Source organism: Lycium ferocissimum, chromosome 8, assembly GCF_029784015.1.
Source record: "Lycium ferocissimum isolate CSIRO_LF1 chromosome 8, AGI_CSIRO_Lferr_CH_V1, whole genome shotgun sequence".
Taxonomy (NCBI): Eukaryota; Viridiplantae; Streptophyta; class Magnoliopsida; order Solanales; family Solanaceae; genus Lycium; species Lycium ferocissimum.
The window spans coordinates 22057497-22075452 of NC_081349.1; the positions used below are offsets into that span (position 1 = coordinate 22057497).

Here is a 17956-nt window from a genome sequence, read left to right on the forward strand (position 1 = left end):
ACATCATCCTTTTCTTCTACATTTGTTTCCATTCTATCTCCTCAATTGTAACGACCCGTTTAGTCGTTATAGTTTTTTAGGAATTTTTGCCCGTTCTCGAGCATTGATTAGCTCACTTTTGACTCGAGGGGACTGATGACAGGCTTCTCGAGGTGCCTAGACCGGATTTGGGCAACTTTTGTGAAAAAGTAGGCTTAAAGTGAAAAATAATTGACCCAAAGTTGATTTTTGGGCAAACGAACCTTTGTTGGAATTTCGTCGATTCCGAGAGGCCAAGATGGTTATTTAGAACTTGTGTGTGTATTTGGTTCGGTTCCCTATGCACTTTGATGCTTTCCGGGACTCGGGTGGAGAATTTAGGATTAAAGCATCGGAGGTTAACTCGGTCAACGAGACCTCCGCTAGGAATTCTGAGGCCACGGGCGCGTTCGTAGCACATTTTTATGTGTGTCTATGTCTATGGTATGTGAGCAGATGGCCTCGGGAACTAGTCAAAAAATCGGATTGAATTGTGAGACTTTGGGAGTTTTCTAGTGTCTGGTGCCCTCTTTGGCGGCACCAGCACGGCGGTAGCGGCACCGCTGGAGTGGTAGCCCTGCCGCTGGAGCGGTCAATGACTTTTGGTCATTACCGCTGAAGCAGTCCAGTGACCGCTGAAGCGGTACCGTGGGGGCAGTCCTAGTGCCGCTGAAGTGGATGACGGGCAATTTTGTAAAGTTAATGAAGTGTTAAAAACCCTTAAACCCTCATTATGTCACATTTCGATATTTGACCTTGAAGAAACTGCTCTTAAGGATATTTGAAGGAGAATCTTGGAGGTAAATCTTACTCATTTCTTCATTCTTCCTTTAATCCATTCTCATGTTAGATTCCCCCTTTTCCCTTAATAAACCCATGGTGATGGGAGTTCAAAAAGGGTTTTGGAAGAACATTGCCCCTAGGATTTTAATGACAAATTGGTGATGTTTATGTTAGATATTGACTAACCTAAGCTTATTAAGCAAATATCTTCCACTTTTAGCGTTGAATTTCAGAATTGGAGACTTAGGGTTTAAACCCAATTTGGGGTTTTTGCTTGAAATCAGAAATTAGGCTAATCCCTAAGCTAAATCGACAGTTAGTGGTTGGGTTATGATTACCTAGTACTTAATTTGGTATTTTGCTCTCGAATTTCCCGTTTTGCCTTGTGGGTCTGTTTCTCAATTTCTATGGTTAGAATTGACATAATTTAAATAGTAGCAATATTAGTATCATTCTTCATGATTTCTAATATAGAATTTGATTATGCTTAGACTACTTTGATTTTGAGGTTCAGCAGAAGGGAAAGGCAAAGGAGTGAGTTGTTGGTGTTGCGGTTCGGCAATCCAGGTAGGTTATGGCTTACCTTTGGTGAGACTGCATGTAGCGAAGCACATATTTAGATTATAATGTCAGAGACAGCATGTGAACCTTCAGGTATGAAGTCGGGTTGGATATTGCCTTAGGTTGGCCCCTGTTGTGTGTTAGGACTAGCTACCCCATTATGTGTGCTTTGATTGTTCTATTATAATGGTTTGATGCCATGAGTAGTTGGTAGATATTAAAATCTGTGTTATTGTCTCGATTGAGATAGAGTTGACATACCCGTTGTTGGTATTTGTACTTGGATGTGCTGTTAGCTTACCCACTGTTGGTACTTGTGATATTGATATATTATTAGCATACCACTGTTGGTATTGTGATATGATACATTGTTGGTGTACCCCATTGTTGGTACTTGTGCTATTGAACTTGATTGTTGATGATTGATATACGCATTGCATGCATTCTCATATATTTATGATGTATGGCTGATACCCGGTGATGATCCAGTATCGTTGATGGAAGTATACTGATATTTTGATAAACTCTTCTACTCGAGTGATTATGAAAAGGCCGATGTCCAAAGATCAATTCCGGAATCGCTGATTGTATGAAACTGATATTTGATAAACTCTTTTACTTGAGTGATTGTGAGAAGGCCGATGTCCGAGGTTCAATTCCGGAATCGTTGATTGTGTGAAACTGATATTTGACAGACTCTTTTACTTGAGTGATTGTGAGATGGCCGATGTCCGATGATCTATTCCGGCATCGTTGTTGCATGGCCGATTCTGATGATATTTCAGAATCGTTGTTAGTGCATGGACTCTGTGGGTCCCCCAGGGTGGTACCGGTGAGAATCCCCCTGTAAGCAAAGATCTGGGGTCCCATTTGTCTGTTGGGAAAAGTTCGGGACGGGTGGTACTTAGACTTCATGAGTCACGCTGGGTTGTGCTACCGAGACGTCGATATTTTCGTCCGGAGTACATGTGTACACCTCATTTGCATAGCATTGCATTGCATTTATACCATTATTGCACTGCATTGCATTATGACTTGATTGAGATGCTTGGTGATTGGATTGTGATGATTGGATTGGTTCGGATATATTCAGACTTGACATATTTGGGTCATATTTGGATATGTTCAGACTTGATTGAGTTTTCGAGGCCACCTCAGCCCCATTCCGGTGGTCCCGTGCATTCAGCATTACCAGCTTCCTCTAGTGAGCCACCTAGGACGAGAGCTCCTGAGATTTCGTTCTCCAGACTATTGGACAGGGCTGCTTAGTGCGGGTCTTCAGGTTTTGTGTTTCAGCACTCGACTCCTCTTACCCGTTACTCTTGTGGAGAGGTTGGGCATGTTTCCAGGAGATGTCCCCGACCTAGGTGGGATTATCAGCCGCCGAGGACTCTTGTATCATCCGGTGGTCGAGGTGGGACTTCTCAGAGAGGCGATGCTCATTCAGGCTGCGATACTTCCCATGGTTCTAGAGGTGGGTCCCAGCAAGCTAGAAGTGGTACTCAGAGTGCGAGAGGGGGATCCCAGACTAGGTGTGGTGGAGCCCATTGTTACTCATTTCCTGGTAGGCTCGAGACAAAGGCCTCAGATGATGTGATCTCAGGTATCATTTCTGTCCGTCATAGAGCAGCATCTGTGTTATTTGATCCTGGATCCACTTATTCGTATGTATCTGCATTTCATGCCGTTGGTTGGCATTTGCCTTGTAATAGCATAGATATACCTATTCATGTATCTACTTCGGTCGGAGATTCTGTGGTTGTTGATCGAGTCTGATCTTGTTTGGTTACTTCTATGGGGTACGATACTTGGGTAGATTTGATGATTCTTGATATGGTGGACTTTGATATTATAATGGGTATGTCCTAGCTTTCTCCTTATCATACGATCTTGGATTGTCACGGCAAGATGGTCACCTTAGCCATGCCGGGCATTCCTAGGCTTGTGTGGAGAGGTACCCCTAGTCCCGCTCCGAAGAAGATCATTTCCTTCCTTCGGGCAAAGAAGTTAGTGAGTGAGGGGTGTTTAGTGTATTTGCCGCATGTTTGTGATACGACTGTTGCATCTCCCCCCCCCCCCCCCTGAGTCAATCCTTATTGTGAGTGAGTTCACGGAGGTATTTCCGCCGGCCGAGTAAGCCACCCGATCGCGACATTGATTTCTGAAAGTACAAGGGGGAGGGGGGGGGGTGAATTGTAAGCCTATTAAAAATCTAGTCGACTCATCGTTTGGTTCCGCCGACGATAGCGAGACAAAATTTCGCATAAAATTGTTAGTCCTTCGATTTGCACAAGTATAAACCACAACAAATAGTAAGGGTGCGAGAATATAATACGAGAGCAATAAAATAAATGACACCGAATTTTTATCTCGTTCGGAACCAATGTGGTATCCTAATCCAGTCCCCTTGGGTTGCAAGGAGGTTATCTCTTTAAGCTCTTTGTAGTTTGAGTTGAGTACAGGCTTTATGGTTTTCCTCATTCACCACCAACGTTCACAAGGTTGGTTTTCACTCGCTCACCGATAACAAACAAGGGTTGGTTTTGACACGCTCACCAACAACGCACAAGGTTGGTTTTTCACTCGCTCACCAACAACGACTCTTTGGTTTTCACTCGCTCACCAAAGAAATGAACAAAGACACAACCTCTCAATACAAAGCCACACCAACTATACTATATCTCTCCTCTTTTTTTTTGTTTACACAGTAAGTCACTCAGGATTACAATGCTTATGAAAAGTAAAGCAAAGAACTTGAGAAGGTTGAGACGAAAGTATAAGTGGCTGCGTATCTATTTTCTTGTTCTCCTTGTTCTTTTTATAGTCTTCAATAATTAATTAGCTATTGCATGAATCGTGGACTTAGACATCTGGTTGCTCCTCTTTGAATCTGGGATTTGTCTTTGAATAAGGCGAAGCCGCCTTGTTGCTTTGCTCTAAGCTTCCGTAGGTCTTGAAATATATCTTCTTTCCTTGAATGAAGATTTTTGGCTATTGAATTTCCTTGTATAATCTCTTTTCTTCCTTGAATGTTGTACTATCAATAAATGATCACTTTTCTCACCTTTCCTATTGGTAGAGCTTTTGAATAATTTTAAGGAATTGCCCTTCATATTGATTTCCTTTCCATTCGTAGAATGTTGACAATTATGCTCCTTGAGTCCTTAATTGTAGTAAACAATAGTATCATTTATTCAACCAATAAAAGCTATCCTTTTGATCTGCTTCCTTTCAAAGATCTTGGTAAATAATTTCTCTCCACAATAATACTTGTAGTAACGTAGCAAATAATTTCAACCATATCCTTCATAAGATTTGCTACGGTAATAAATATCTTTCTTCCAGAATGACTAATATTCTTCTTGTACAAATATGGGATCTTATTAAAGTAACCCAAGAGAATTTAAAGATCCTCTTCATTTCACCTCGGATCTTGATTTATATTAATTTGAATGTAGTCACATTCATCTTCTACAATTTGAATTTTGATCACTTGAATGTGGAAACTTTTGTGCACTTGAGACTTCTGGCATATCTTGATACTCCATCATTTTTGGATCTTCCTTAAGTAACAAAAATATCTTCTTCCTTCTTGTAGAATATTTTCCTTGCATAAGATTGTAGTAAATATCCTTTCCATGATTCTTCTAACTTGATTTGGGCAAATCTTTTTCTTCCATATCTTCTCCCGTAATTCCATCTCGTAATATCTTCTTCTCCATATTTTGTTTAGATCTTCACCAAATCTTTCTTCATCAAATAAACTGTACCAAAAATAATTTCACCACAAGTAAATGTTCTTTTATTAAATAATTGTGTTGGTTTGTTATCATCAAAATTAGTAGGTGAAACCTTGGACCTAACAATTTCTGTATCGACGTGGACCCGGGCACTCGTCCCAATTCTATTCCACCATATCGGATGGCACCTGCTGAGCTGAGGAAGCGTAAGGAACAATTGCAGGATTTATTGAGCAAGGGGTTTATTAGACCGAGCGTCTCCCCTTGGGGTGCTCCTGTGTTATTTGTGAAGAAGAAGACGGGACCATGAGAACGTGTATTGATTACACGCGCTGAACAAGGTCACTATCCCGAACAATTGCCCTATGCCTCATATCGATGATCCGTTTGACCACCTTCGTGGTGCTTCGTATTTTCGAAGATTGATTTGCGTTCCGGCTATAACCATGGCTGAAGATTAGGGCGAGGATATTCCGAAAACAAAGATTCCGGATGAGATATGGCCACTATGAGTTTTTAGTGATGTCTTTTGGGCTTACCAATGCCCGGCTGCATTTATGACTTTGATGAATGGCATCTTTAGGTACGTTCCTTGATTCCTTTGTGATTGTGTTTATTTATGACATCTTGGTGTATTCCAAGAGTGGAGTGCAACATGAGAGTCATCTTCGTACTGTTATTGGGTTGTTGAAAAAACATGGACTGTTCACTAAATTTTCCAAGTGTGAGTTCTGGTTGGCGTCTGTAGCATTCTTTGGCCATGTGGTGCCTAAGAAAGGAATTATGGTTGATCTACAGAAGTTTAAGGTTGTGAGAGGTTGGGCGAGGCCCACTACCGTTACTGAGATTTGTAGCTTTGTGGGTTTGGCCAGTTATTACCATCGCTTTGTGAAGGGTTTTGCTGCTATTGCTTCATCCTGACCAGATTGACTCAAAAGGACGTTCCCTTCCAGTGGATGGATGATTGTGAGGAGAGCTTTCAAAAGCTCAAGCTTCTTTCGACTACGCCCGATCCTAGCCTTACCCCGTGGAAGGTAAGGATTTTGTCTATTGTGATACTTCTGTATGGGTTTGGGTGCGGTGTTGATGCGAGGGTAGGGTGATAGCTTATGCTTCCCGTCAGTTAAAAGTTCACGAGAAGAATTAACCTACCCATGATTTGTAGTTGTTGGTCGTAGTCTTTGCCTTGAAGCTTTGGAGGCACTACTTGTACTGTGTCCATTGTGAGGTTTTTACCGATCACCGAAGCCTTCAGCATGTGTTTAACCTTCAGCATGCGTTTACCCAGAGAGATCTTAATTCCAAGCAGTGCCGATGGATGGAGCTCCTGAAGGACTATGACATCTCTATTCTATACCATCCCAAAAAAGCCAATGTGGTGGCTGATGCCTTGAGTCGCAAGGCAGTGAGTATAGGGAGTTTAGCTCGATTGATTGTTTCTGAGCATCCGTTGGCCATGGAGGTTCAGACTCTGGCCAACAGTTTCGTTCGTCTTGATATTTCAGCTCCGGGCAGGATTTTGGCTTGTATAGAGGCGAGGTCATCTTTATTGGATCGGATCTAGGCTCATCAGTTTGATGATGCTCAGTTGAGTAAGATCCGAGATAAGGTTTCGAGAGGTGAGGCCAAGGAGGCCGTGATTGATTCTGAGGGCATTCTGAGGATTAGAGGACGCGTGTGCGTTCCTCGTGTTAGTGATTTGATTCAGTTGATCTTATCTGAGGCTCATAGCTCTCGCTATTCCATTCATTCGGGGGCGACTAAGATGTACCGAGACTTAAGACAGCAATATTGGTGGCGTCGGATGAAGAGAGATATAGTTGATTTTGTGGCTAAGTGTGAAAATTGTCAACAGGTAAAATATGAGCACCAACGGGCTGGTGGGATGCTTTAGAGGATGCCCATTCCCAAGTGAAAGTGGGAGAGGATTACCATGGATTTTGTCACGGATCTTCCGAAGACCCTTGGGAAGTTTGATTCTATTTGGGTGATAGTGGATCGGTTGACAAAGTCTGCTCACTTTGTTCCAGTTCAAGATTCCTATACCGTGGAGAAGTTAGCTAAGATGTATATTCGAGATATTGTGAGATTACATGGGGTTCCTGTTTCTATTATATCTGATCGGGGTACTATCTTTACTTCCCGACTTTGGAGGGCATTTCAGGAGGAGCTGGGTACTCGATTGGATCTTAGTACAGCTTTCCATCCCCAGACTGATGGTCAGTCCGAGCAGACCATTCAGGTGCTCGAGGACATGTTAAGAGCGTGTGTTATTGATTTCGGTGGTCATTGGGATCAGCACTTGCCCTTGGTAGGGTTTACGTATAACACAATTATCATTTGAGTATTGGCATGGCGCATTTTGAGGCCTTATATGGTAGGAGATGTAGATCTCCGATTGGTTGGTTTGATGGGTTCAAGGCTCGACCTTGGAGCACGGATCTATTGCGAGAGTCCCTTGATAGAGTGAGAGTTATTCAGGCCAAGCTTATGACAGCTCAGAGTCAGCAAAAAATGTATGCGGACCGAAAGGTTCGGGATTTGAAGTTTTCTATTGGTGACCAAGCTCTATTGAAGGTTTCACCCATGAAGGGTGTTATGAGGTTTGGTAAGAGGGGCAAGTTAAGCCCCAGGTATATTGGTCCGTTTGAGATTGTGAATTGTATCGGTGATGTAGCTTATGAGTTAGCATTGCCGCCAGGCTTGGCGGGAGTTCATTCGGTCTTTTATGTTTCGATGCTGAAGAAATACCATGCCGATGGTACCTACATTGTCCGTTGGGATTCTATATTGCTTGATGAGAATTTGACTTATGAGAAGGAGCCTATCGCGATCTTGGATAGGCAGGTTCGGAAGTTGAGGTCAAAGGAGATTACTTCTGTGAAGGTGCAATAGAAGCACCATCCAGTGGAAGAGGCTACTTGGGAGGCCGAGTCCGACATGCGTAGCCGATATCCCCAGTTGTTCACTGATTCAGGTATTTCCCTACTTTCCTTCTTTTCTTCACTCGAGGACGAGCGACGGTTCAATTGGTATCTGATGTAACGACCCGTTTAGTCGTTGTAGTCTTTTAGGCATATTCGCCCGTTCCCAAGCATTGATTAGCTCAATTTTGACCCAAGGGGACCGCTGACACGCTTCCTGAGGTGCTTAGACCAGATTCGGGCAACTTTTGTGAAAATATAGGCTTAAAGTGAAAAATAATTGACCCAAAGTTGACTTTTGGGCAAACGAACCTTTGTCAAAATTTCGTCGATTTCTAGAGGCCCGGATAGTTGTTTAGAACTTGTGTGTGTATTTGGTTCAGTTCCCAATGCACTTGGATGCATTCCAGGACTTAGGTGGAGAATTTAGGATTAAGGCATCGGAGGTTGACTCGGTCAATGAGACCTCTGTTGGGAATTCCAAGGCCGCGGGCGCGTTCGTAGCTCTTTTTTATGCGTCTCTATGTATATGGTATGTGACCAGATGGCCTCGAAAACTAGTCGGAAAATCGGATCGAATTGTGAGACTTTAGGAGTTTTCTGGTGTCTGGTGCCCGCTTTGGCGGCACCAAAGACCGCGGGAGCGGTAGCCCTGCTGTTGGAGCGGTACTGCTAGGGCGGTCCTAGTGCCGCTGAAGCGGGTGACGGGCAGTTTTGTAAAGTTAATGAAGTGTTAAAAACCCTCATTATGTCCCATTTCGATATTTGAGCTTGAAGAAACTTCTCTTAAGGATATTTGAAGGAGAATCTTGGAGGTAAATCTTACTCATTTCTTCATTCTTCCTTTAATCCATTGTCATGTTCAAATCCCGAGAGGTTCGGGCGTGATTTAGGTTGTCGGTTGAGAAACTAGCTTTTGAGATGATTTGGAGTTGACCAAGGTCAAAATCGGGTCAAGACGGTCCCGTTTGGATGTTTTGAGAGTTCGAGCATGTTCGTATGATGATTTTGGACTTCTCCACAAATTTTGATTAGATTCTGATGAGTTTCGGAGGTGTTTGGGTTGTATGGTGTTTGTTTTTTGTTTCGACGCCGTTTTGAGCAAACAAGGGTACCATAATGAGCAAACGACTTTTGTTTTGTGTTTCGATTGAACCGTTAGATCTGCATCATAATTTCGGAGTTATAGCAACAAGACTCGTCATGTTTCGCCATCGTATGAGGGAGATATGACCATTTTACTAAAGAAATTCACTGCTAGTTTTCTGGTGTAATTTTGCTGAAAATTACGATTTTTCCCCTAAGTTCGCCCTTAAAAATTCTACATTCTTTCCACAACTTAAAAGCATCATATCTCTCTCATTTTAAGGCCAAATTAGTTGATTCAAAAGGCTATTTTGGGTGGAATTTCACGAGGATTTTATTGGGATTGTCAAAAGTGAGCTTCGTGATCATCTAGAACCTGTTTTTGACTGAAACAGCTGCTTGCTTTTTTTTTTTTAAAATTTCCACTTGTTTCGGGATTTAGTTACTTTTCTCACAAGTTCTAGAGTTCGGTTTGGAGAGTTTCAAAGGGGTTTTATTCACCTAAGCTTGGAGGTAAGATTATAATCCTAAATCCTTAATTTTCCCCTGATTCCTATCCTTAATTAGTATTTTTAAATCATGTTTTTGAGTTCAAAATTGGGGTTTTTGCCCTAAAGTGAAAATTGGGGGAAAAGGGGAATTGGATGCCAAGATCATGGCTTTTTGATTGGATATTTTGGATTTGAACTAATTAGGCTATGGGTAAACTTTTGTTAAATCAAAATTCCAGTTTTTCCCTTTCCGGCTCGGGGTAACCTTTTTGGGTTCGTTTTGGATTTCGAATTAAAGTATAGCAATATGGGTATCATTGGACTTGTCTAGATTCGTAGGGTTCTATTTTGACTATATTGAACCCCATTTTGTAATGAAATTACTGTTTTGCCCTTGTGGCTCGGATTTGGCTATTTTGGATCCATTTTTGGGTTTTGGGTAAACTATGGCATTATGGGTATCCTTAGATTCGTATTTTAATGTAGAATTCGTACTTGATAGAAGTTAATCATTCCAAGGCTCTCGGAATAAGAAAGGCACGGCTCAAGCGGATTGGTTCGAGTCTCCTGTTCGGCATTCCAGGTAGGTTGTGACTTACCTTATGGTTAGACTTCGGTTAGCAAAGCATATGTAGAGTTAGTGATTGTCGGAGAAAGCATGTTACGCCTTCGGGTATGAAGTTGGGATGGATTACTTAGGTTGGTATTGTTGTTGATTATGGCTTGTCGCCTTGTTGTGTTCTATTGAGTTGTTGCCTTGTTGTGATTTATTGGCTTGTAGCCACGTGAGTGATTCCAGACTTGTTGCTTAGTGAATTTCACTACAAGAGAACATGGAGTTAGCTACGGTGTGTTTCGGTAATCCCTAGCTAATCCGTCGCTAAATAGCTCCTCGCTAATTAGATTTTCTTATAATTCGTCGCTAATCCGTAGCTAAATGAGATTAGCATGGGATTTTTGTTGTTAGCTAAGAAATTTTGTCCATCGCTAATTCCTTGTTTTCTAGTAGTGTTTGGGTCGTGACAATAATGATACTTTTCAATTTACAAAACATAGCGATATATATTTGCTACATCTAACTAAAATCATAATTCCTCTCTCTGCAATTTCAGTCCCACGCACTTCCATTATACCAATTGCTTAGCCACCTGCGCATACCATAATACTCTCTCTATTTCAATTTATGTGAACCTATTACTATTTGGGGAGTCTAACGAGGTGGTTCTTTGACCACTTTTCCTTACAATTTTTCTAATTTATTTGAATTATAAATTATCGTGACTTATAGTAGTTTTTATGTAATATATATATATATATATATATATATATATATATATATATTTTTTTACAAACTTGGAAAATCTATATCAAGATTTATGGTCAAAGTTATAAAGATTAACCCTCGTACGCCGAAAATGTCACATAAATTGAAACGGAGGGAGTATCTATTAGTCACCTTATCATCACTTTTATATTATATTTAATAAACGACTCGTTTGCAAATTAAATATCTTAATTATTTTATGTTAAGGAACCTACTCAACGAAAAACAAGCAGATCAATGTTCTCAGTTATTAATTAGAAAGGTGTTTCACCATTCAATGAAATTGTCCATGAAGGAGCGACAGGTTCTTTGCGCTCACTGCTCCTTCGACTCCTCCCTACACAACCACTGCCCCAGTAGTTCTCGGTTCTTTCCAAGCCAAATCAATTCCATCTATACCATTTGTTGTGGACCTCACTAGTTTCCCATACCTTTCTAGTCAAATAGCTAGTGTCTCGTTCCAATGCTCCAAGGACCATTTGTCCACCTAAATACACTACAAGATCTCACCATATGCAACTCAGGACAAAAACTTCTTCCACACACATCGCACTAGTTCCCAAGCATGATTTTGCTCCCGTAGCTGAGCCAACTTGCTTCACTAAAGCAAATAAATTCAACGAGTGGCAAGATGCAATTGCCATAGAAATGACTGCTCTTTTTAAGAATTACACTTGGTCCTTAGTTCCTTCAAGTCCATTCATGAATTTGCTTGGTTTAAAATGGGATTTTTCAGATAAAAAGCAATTCCTACGGTGCTATAGAGAGATTTTAGGCTCGATCTAATTCTAAGGGATTCCATCAACAAGAGGGTAAGGGTTACTTAGAGATTCTCAGCCTTGTTGTAAAACCCACGATCGCAAGAGTCATATTATCCATCGTCGTCTCTAGTAATTGGTTTCTTCACCAGCTAGATGTTAAAATTCCTTCTTACATGAGGACCTTCAAGAAAATATGTTCATGGTGTAACCTCATGGCTTTACACATCCTCATCTCCCTCACTGTTTGTTCAAGCTCAACAAATCTCTATATGGCCTAAAACAGGCACCAAGAGGTTGGTACTTGCGTTTGTTTGAATTTTTAATGGCCATGGGTTTTACTAGTTCAAGAATTGATTTATTTATATTAGTCTATGTGGATGGTAGTATTATCACAGAAAACACCCCTTAATTCCTTTCTTGAATCTGTCATCTCAAAGCTTGGTGTTGAGTTTTCTATAAGAGATCTTGGGCTGTTATATTTCCTTCTAGGTATCAAGGTTACAAGGCATTCTGATGCTATCTCCCTTTCACAACAACAAATGCATCAAGTATTTTGGCTAGAATACAAATTGTAAACTCTTGTTCTCTCTAATGTCAACCTCTACCAAACTCTATCAGAACCCTAATTTCCATGATCCCACACTTTATTAGCATATTGTTGGTGCTCTCGAATAGCTATCTCTTACCCGACCATAACTTTATTTCTCTGTTAATAAAGTGTGTTAATTTATGCAAAATCCCTCCATTAATTAACGGGTTACCGCGAAGCATATTTTGCAATGTCTACAACATGTGTTAGAGCGAAAACGATAAAAACATAGTTATTAATGTGGTTCCGATCAATGTGATCCTAGTCCACGGAAAACCGCCATCACTTTTATTAATATCTAGGAAGAAAGTAAGTCACAAGATTGAATACTCTTAGGTTTTATGTCTGTCCTACTTAATAAATCCTAGCTAGCATGTATTTATACTACTAGGTCTAATCCTTTCCTAGAAAGGATCTAAATCCCAATAACACTCGAAAACCAACAATGAAAAAAGTTTCCTTTTATTTCTTTCCGCTTTTGAGTAGGAGTTGGCTTGAATATCTTCTCAACTTCACAATATCCAGCTTTAGATGAATTTCGAGCTTTCATTTGAACGTCATTCATTCCAATGTCTCCAAGCCTGCGTGAGCTAACACTGTGTAGGAAACAAGAGACACTAACCGAAACCTTGTACATACTAGTAGCTCTACCATGCCCTACTGTTCACCATCCTGATGCATCAGTTGATGCGAACTCCTGCCTAATTCATAAAATGACTGAACTTGATAAGAGGAACCACCTTGGTCAACATATCCGCTGTGTTGTCCTTTGTGTCAGCCTTCAAGACCTTAATGTGTCTTGTTCAACAACATCACGAATAAAATGGAATCTAATATCAATGTGTTTGGTGCCATCATGAAATCTCTGATTTTTTATCAAGTGAATAGCACTCTGGCTATCACATTTTAGAGTTGGTTCATGTTGAACCCTACTCAATTCTGACACCAGATCTTTCAACCATATAGCCTCCTTTACTGCTTCTACTGCTGCCATATATTCAGCTTCTGTTGTAGACAAAGCAACTATAGACTGGAGAGTTGCCTTCCAACTTATGGAACTACCTGCAAGAGTAAAGATATAGCCCGTTTGATATCCTTCTATCAAGATCACTTGAAAAATCAGAATCCACATAACCAAGGGCCAAGAAGCCTTCATTTCTTATCCTACAAAAAGTTAGACCAACATTCGAAGAACCTTTAAGATATCTCAATATCCACTTAATTGCTTCCCAATGCGTCTTACCCGGATTAGACATGAATCGACTTACCACACTCACTGCTTGAGCAATATCAGGTCGAGTGCATACCATAACATACATAATGCTACCAACTGCACTAGAATAGTGACATGTACTCCACCTCTTCCTTTGATTGCGATGCCGTCAAAGAAGAAAGTCTGAAATGTTGTGCTAACGGTAAAGTAATGGGTTTACATTTATCCATGCCAAACCTCTGAAGTACCTTCTCAATATACTTCTTCTGTGAAAGATGTACTTCACCGTTCTTCCTGTGAATCTCCATTCTAAGCATTTTCTTAGCTTCACCTAAATATTTCATGTCAAACTCCTTACTTAGCAGTTTCTTCAAATCATTTATCTCTGTCATACTATTAGCACCAATAAGCATATCATCAAAATATAACAGTAAATAAATATTTGAATTACCAGATTCCATCATGTGATATACGCAGCTATCAAATGCACTTCTTGAGAAACCTTTCGTAATCATGAACGCATCAAATCTCTTGTACGACTGTTGTGGTGATAGTTTCAAATCATACAAAGATTTCTTCAATTGACAAACCTGGTCTTCTTTTCCTTCAATAAGGAAACACTCAGGCGGATTCATGAAGATCACCTCTTCAAGTTCACCATGTAAGAATGTAGTCTTGGCATTAAGCTGATGAAACTTCAAGTGATAATGGGCAACCAAAGCTAGTAACAAACGAATTGAGCTATGCTTCACGACTGGTGAGAAATTCTCATTGTACTCGATTCCCTCCTTCTGACAAAAGCCCTTAGCAACCAATCTTGCTTTGTATCTAGCATCTTCTACAACCGAAATGCCATCCTTTTTTTTTCCTGAAGACCCATTTGCAACTAACAGTTCTCTTCCCCTTTGGTAGACTCACCAAATCCCATGTCTGGTTCTTGTGCAGAGACTCCATCTCTTCGGTCTGGGCTAAATGCCATTGATCAGCTTCACCACACATATTAGCTTCTGTGTAGCTTGAGGGTTCCAGATCCTTTATTTCCTGCTCGGCAGTAGCTAATGCATAGGCCATAAGATTAGCTTGTGAAGGCTGAGGATAATATTTTGGATTAGACTTCGGAGTTCGTTTGTCCCTTCCATGGGCTATATACCGTATGGTTCACCTTCAGTACTACCGTGTGAGCTTTTTCATTATCCGACTCCACCCGAATCACTTGATCCTCCTGCTCGGTGAGTTTCACATTTTCCTCCACCATTTCTGTTGTAAGAACTTTCTGTCCTGCAAACTCAATAGAAGTCTTTGTAGGATCAAGCATAGAGGCCTCATAAAAAGTAACATCTCTACTGATTACAAACTTAAGAGGATCTAAACTCCATATTCTATATCCTTTTACCCTATCAGCATATCCCATAAATAAACCTTTTCGAGCTCTAGGTTCTATTTTTCCATTACTTGCATGATAATATGCAGGACATCCAAAGATTCTTAAGTACGAGTAATCAGACGGTTTACCTGACCATACTTCATTTGGAGTTTTGAAGTCAATTGTCGACGCTGGAGAACGATTAACAACATAACAAGCAGTATTTACTGCTTCCGCCCAGAACTTCTTAGGCACCTTGGCATTAGAGAGCATACATCGTGCTTTCTCAAGAATAGTGTGGTTTATCCTTTCAGCTACGCCATTCTGTTGTGGTGTATGCCTAACAGTTCTATGTCTCAATACACCATGAATGTTGCAGAAATTGTCAAACTCTTCATTGCGAAACTCCAAGCCATTATCTGTTCGAACACACTTAATCTTTCTATCACACTGATTTTCAATTAATGTCTTCTAGTTTTTGAAATTCTCAAAGACATCATTTTAGCCTTTAAGAAGTATACCCAAACCTTGCGTGAAAAATCATCAATGAAAGAAAGAAGATACCTCTTTCCACCCTTGGATGGAAGCTGAGATGGACCCTATAAATCTGAATGAATGTAGTCAAGTACCCCTTTGATTTTGTGCTTGCCCGTGCTAGAGCTGACCCGTTTCTTCTTTCCATAGACACAATGCTCACAAAAATCAAGTGTACTAATCTTCTCACCTTTCAAAAGGTTTCGGTTGCTCAAAATTGTCAACCGCCTCTCGCTCGTGTGACCTAATCTCATATGCTACATCTTAGCCTTGTCATCATCTGATAACTGTGAGGTTGCAGCATTCGCAGTACCTAGAATGGTGCTGCCCATAAGTACATGAAGACCACCCTCTAGTTTGGCCTTTAACATGACCAAAGAACCCTTGGTCACCTTGCAGATTCCACCTTCACCAGTATGCTTATATCCGAGCTTATCAAGAGTACCAAGAGAGATCAGATTCTTTTTCATATCAAGAACATGTTGAACACTAGACAATGTTCTTATAATGCCGTCATGACACCGTATACGGGCTAAACCAATGCCGGCTATTTTACATACTACATCGTTACCCATAAGTACAGTCCCACTCGTCTACTCATAGCTAGTAACCAATCTTTTCTGAAGCACATGTGAAAGGTACAAGATGAATCTAAAATCCACTTATGTGTCTGAATGTCATTTGTTAAAGCAGTTAGTACACAATCTTCTCCAGATGTCTAAGCTATCGGAACCGTAGATGCACTGGTTGTTGTTTTATTAATCTTCTTATTCGGGCAATTCCTCTCAAAGTGACCCTTTTGATGATAACCCCAACATTCAGCATCCTTCCTACTCACCCTTTTCCTAGACTTTGACCTAGCTACTGATTTGCCTTTCCCTCTTTGGCTTGAGCGACCTCTAACCGTCAAACCCTCACTATGGTCCTCTTTCTCACCATTGTTGATATGGTTTCTTAATTCATCTGAATTCAATGCATCTCTTACCATCTGTAACGTGACTAACTCCTTACTGTACATCATTGAATTAACTACGTCTTTGTACGCCGGTGATAATGAAAACAGTAGAGTGCATGCTAGTTCTTCATCTCCCACTTTAATATCAGCGTGAGTAAGATCCATAGCCAATTTATTAAAAGTATCAAGATGATCCTGTAAAGTTGTACCTATCTTCATCTTGAAGGTGTGTAAACGCTGCCTTAACAACATTCTAGTTGTTACTGATTTCTTCTGGTAGAGATCTTCAAGTTTCTTCCACAAACTCGCACATTTTCTCGATCGACTTCACGTAACACGCTGTCTGATAAGGATAATTGAATTGTGCTAAACACATCCATCTCAATCTTCTGCTTCTCGGCCTCTTTCGTATTTTCGGGATACGAGTATTCCAAAGCATAGACTGATCCTTCTCTCCGTAACAACGCCATGATCTTGATCTTCCAGATGTTGAAGGTATTATTTCGCCCATCAAAATTTGCTACCTCAAACTTCATAGATGCCATAGTCTCCTCGTGAGCGCGAAAATGATAAATGATAAAAACACAGTAATTAACATGGTTCGGATCAATGTGATCCTAGTCCACGGAGAACGGCCAGCACTTTTATTAATATCAAGGGAGAAAGTAAGTTACAAGATTGAATACTCTTAGGTTCTATGTTATGTCCTACTTAATAAATCCTAGCTAGCATGTATTTATACTACTAGGTCTAATCCTTTCCTAGAAAGGATCTAAATCCCAATAACACTCGAAAAAACCAACAAAGAAAAAAGTTTCCTTTTATTTCTTTCCGCTTTTGAGTAGGAATTGACTTGAATATCTTCTCAACTTCACAACATGCTTAGAACATCTATTTATTCATTCTCAGTCCAAACATTTTTGCTTCATGCTTGCATTGATTCGGATTGGGTGGCTCTTTGGAAGATAGAGAATCTACAGGAGGTTTTTGCAATCTTTCTTGGCACGAGCTTGGTTTCTTGGTTTTCTAAGAAGAAACATACAGTTGGTTGATCTTCTACTGAATCTGAACACAAGGCGCTTGCTAATGCTGCACTGGAGTTAACTTGGATTCAATCTCTCCTATTTGAGCTCGGCCTCAAGTCATGGGAAATTCCCATTTTATGATGTGATAACATAGGTGCTGCAAACCTCTCTGTTAATCCTATATTTTATATTGGTACAAAACATGTAGATATTGATTTCCATTTTGTTCGTGACAAAGTCGCAAGGAGGGACCTCAATGTGCAGTTTCTTTCTTCAAAGGATCAGCTAACGGATGTCTTCACCAAGCCTCTATCTTATGTGAGTATCGATTTATGTGTATCAAATTGATGGTTGGATACCCAACGGCCACCAGCTTCCATGGGGGGTGGTGCGGGAGAATTGGATGGACTCATCCAGTCGTGTTTGTGTGCAAATGAAATTCTAAAGGATAGCTTCAAGAGTTGTTTGTTTGTTTTACAATCCATTCTCTTATCAATTTGTTATGTACTTTGAATTCTACATAAACAATCGTATGAGGTTGTTCGTTGTAACATGAGAAAACTATCATAATATTATTTGTGCAGTTCTT

The 17956-nt window shown here is 40.5% G+C and overlaps 1 pseudogene; it reads left to right on the plus strand.

Moving 5' to 3' along the window:
* The window catches only part of LOC132067542 (very-long-chain aldehyde decarbonylase CER1-like), a 67407-nt pseudogene that overhangs the window by 9524 nt on the left and 39927 nt on the right, over positions 1-17956 (plus strand).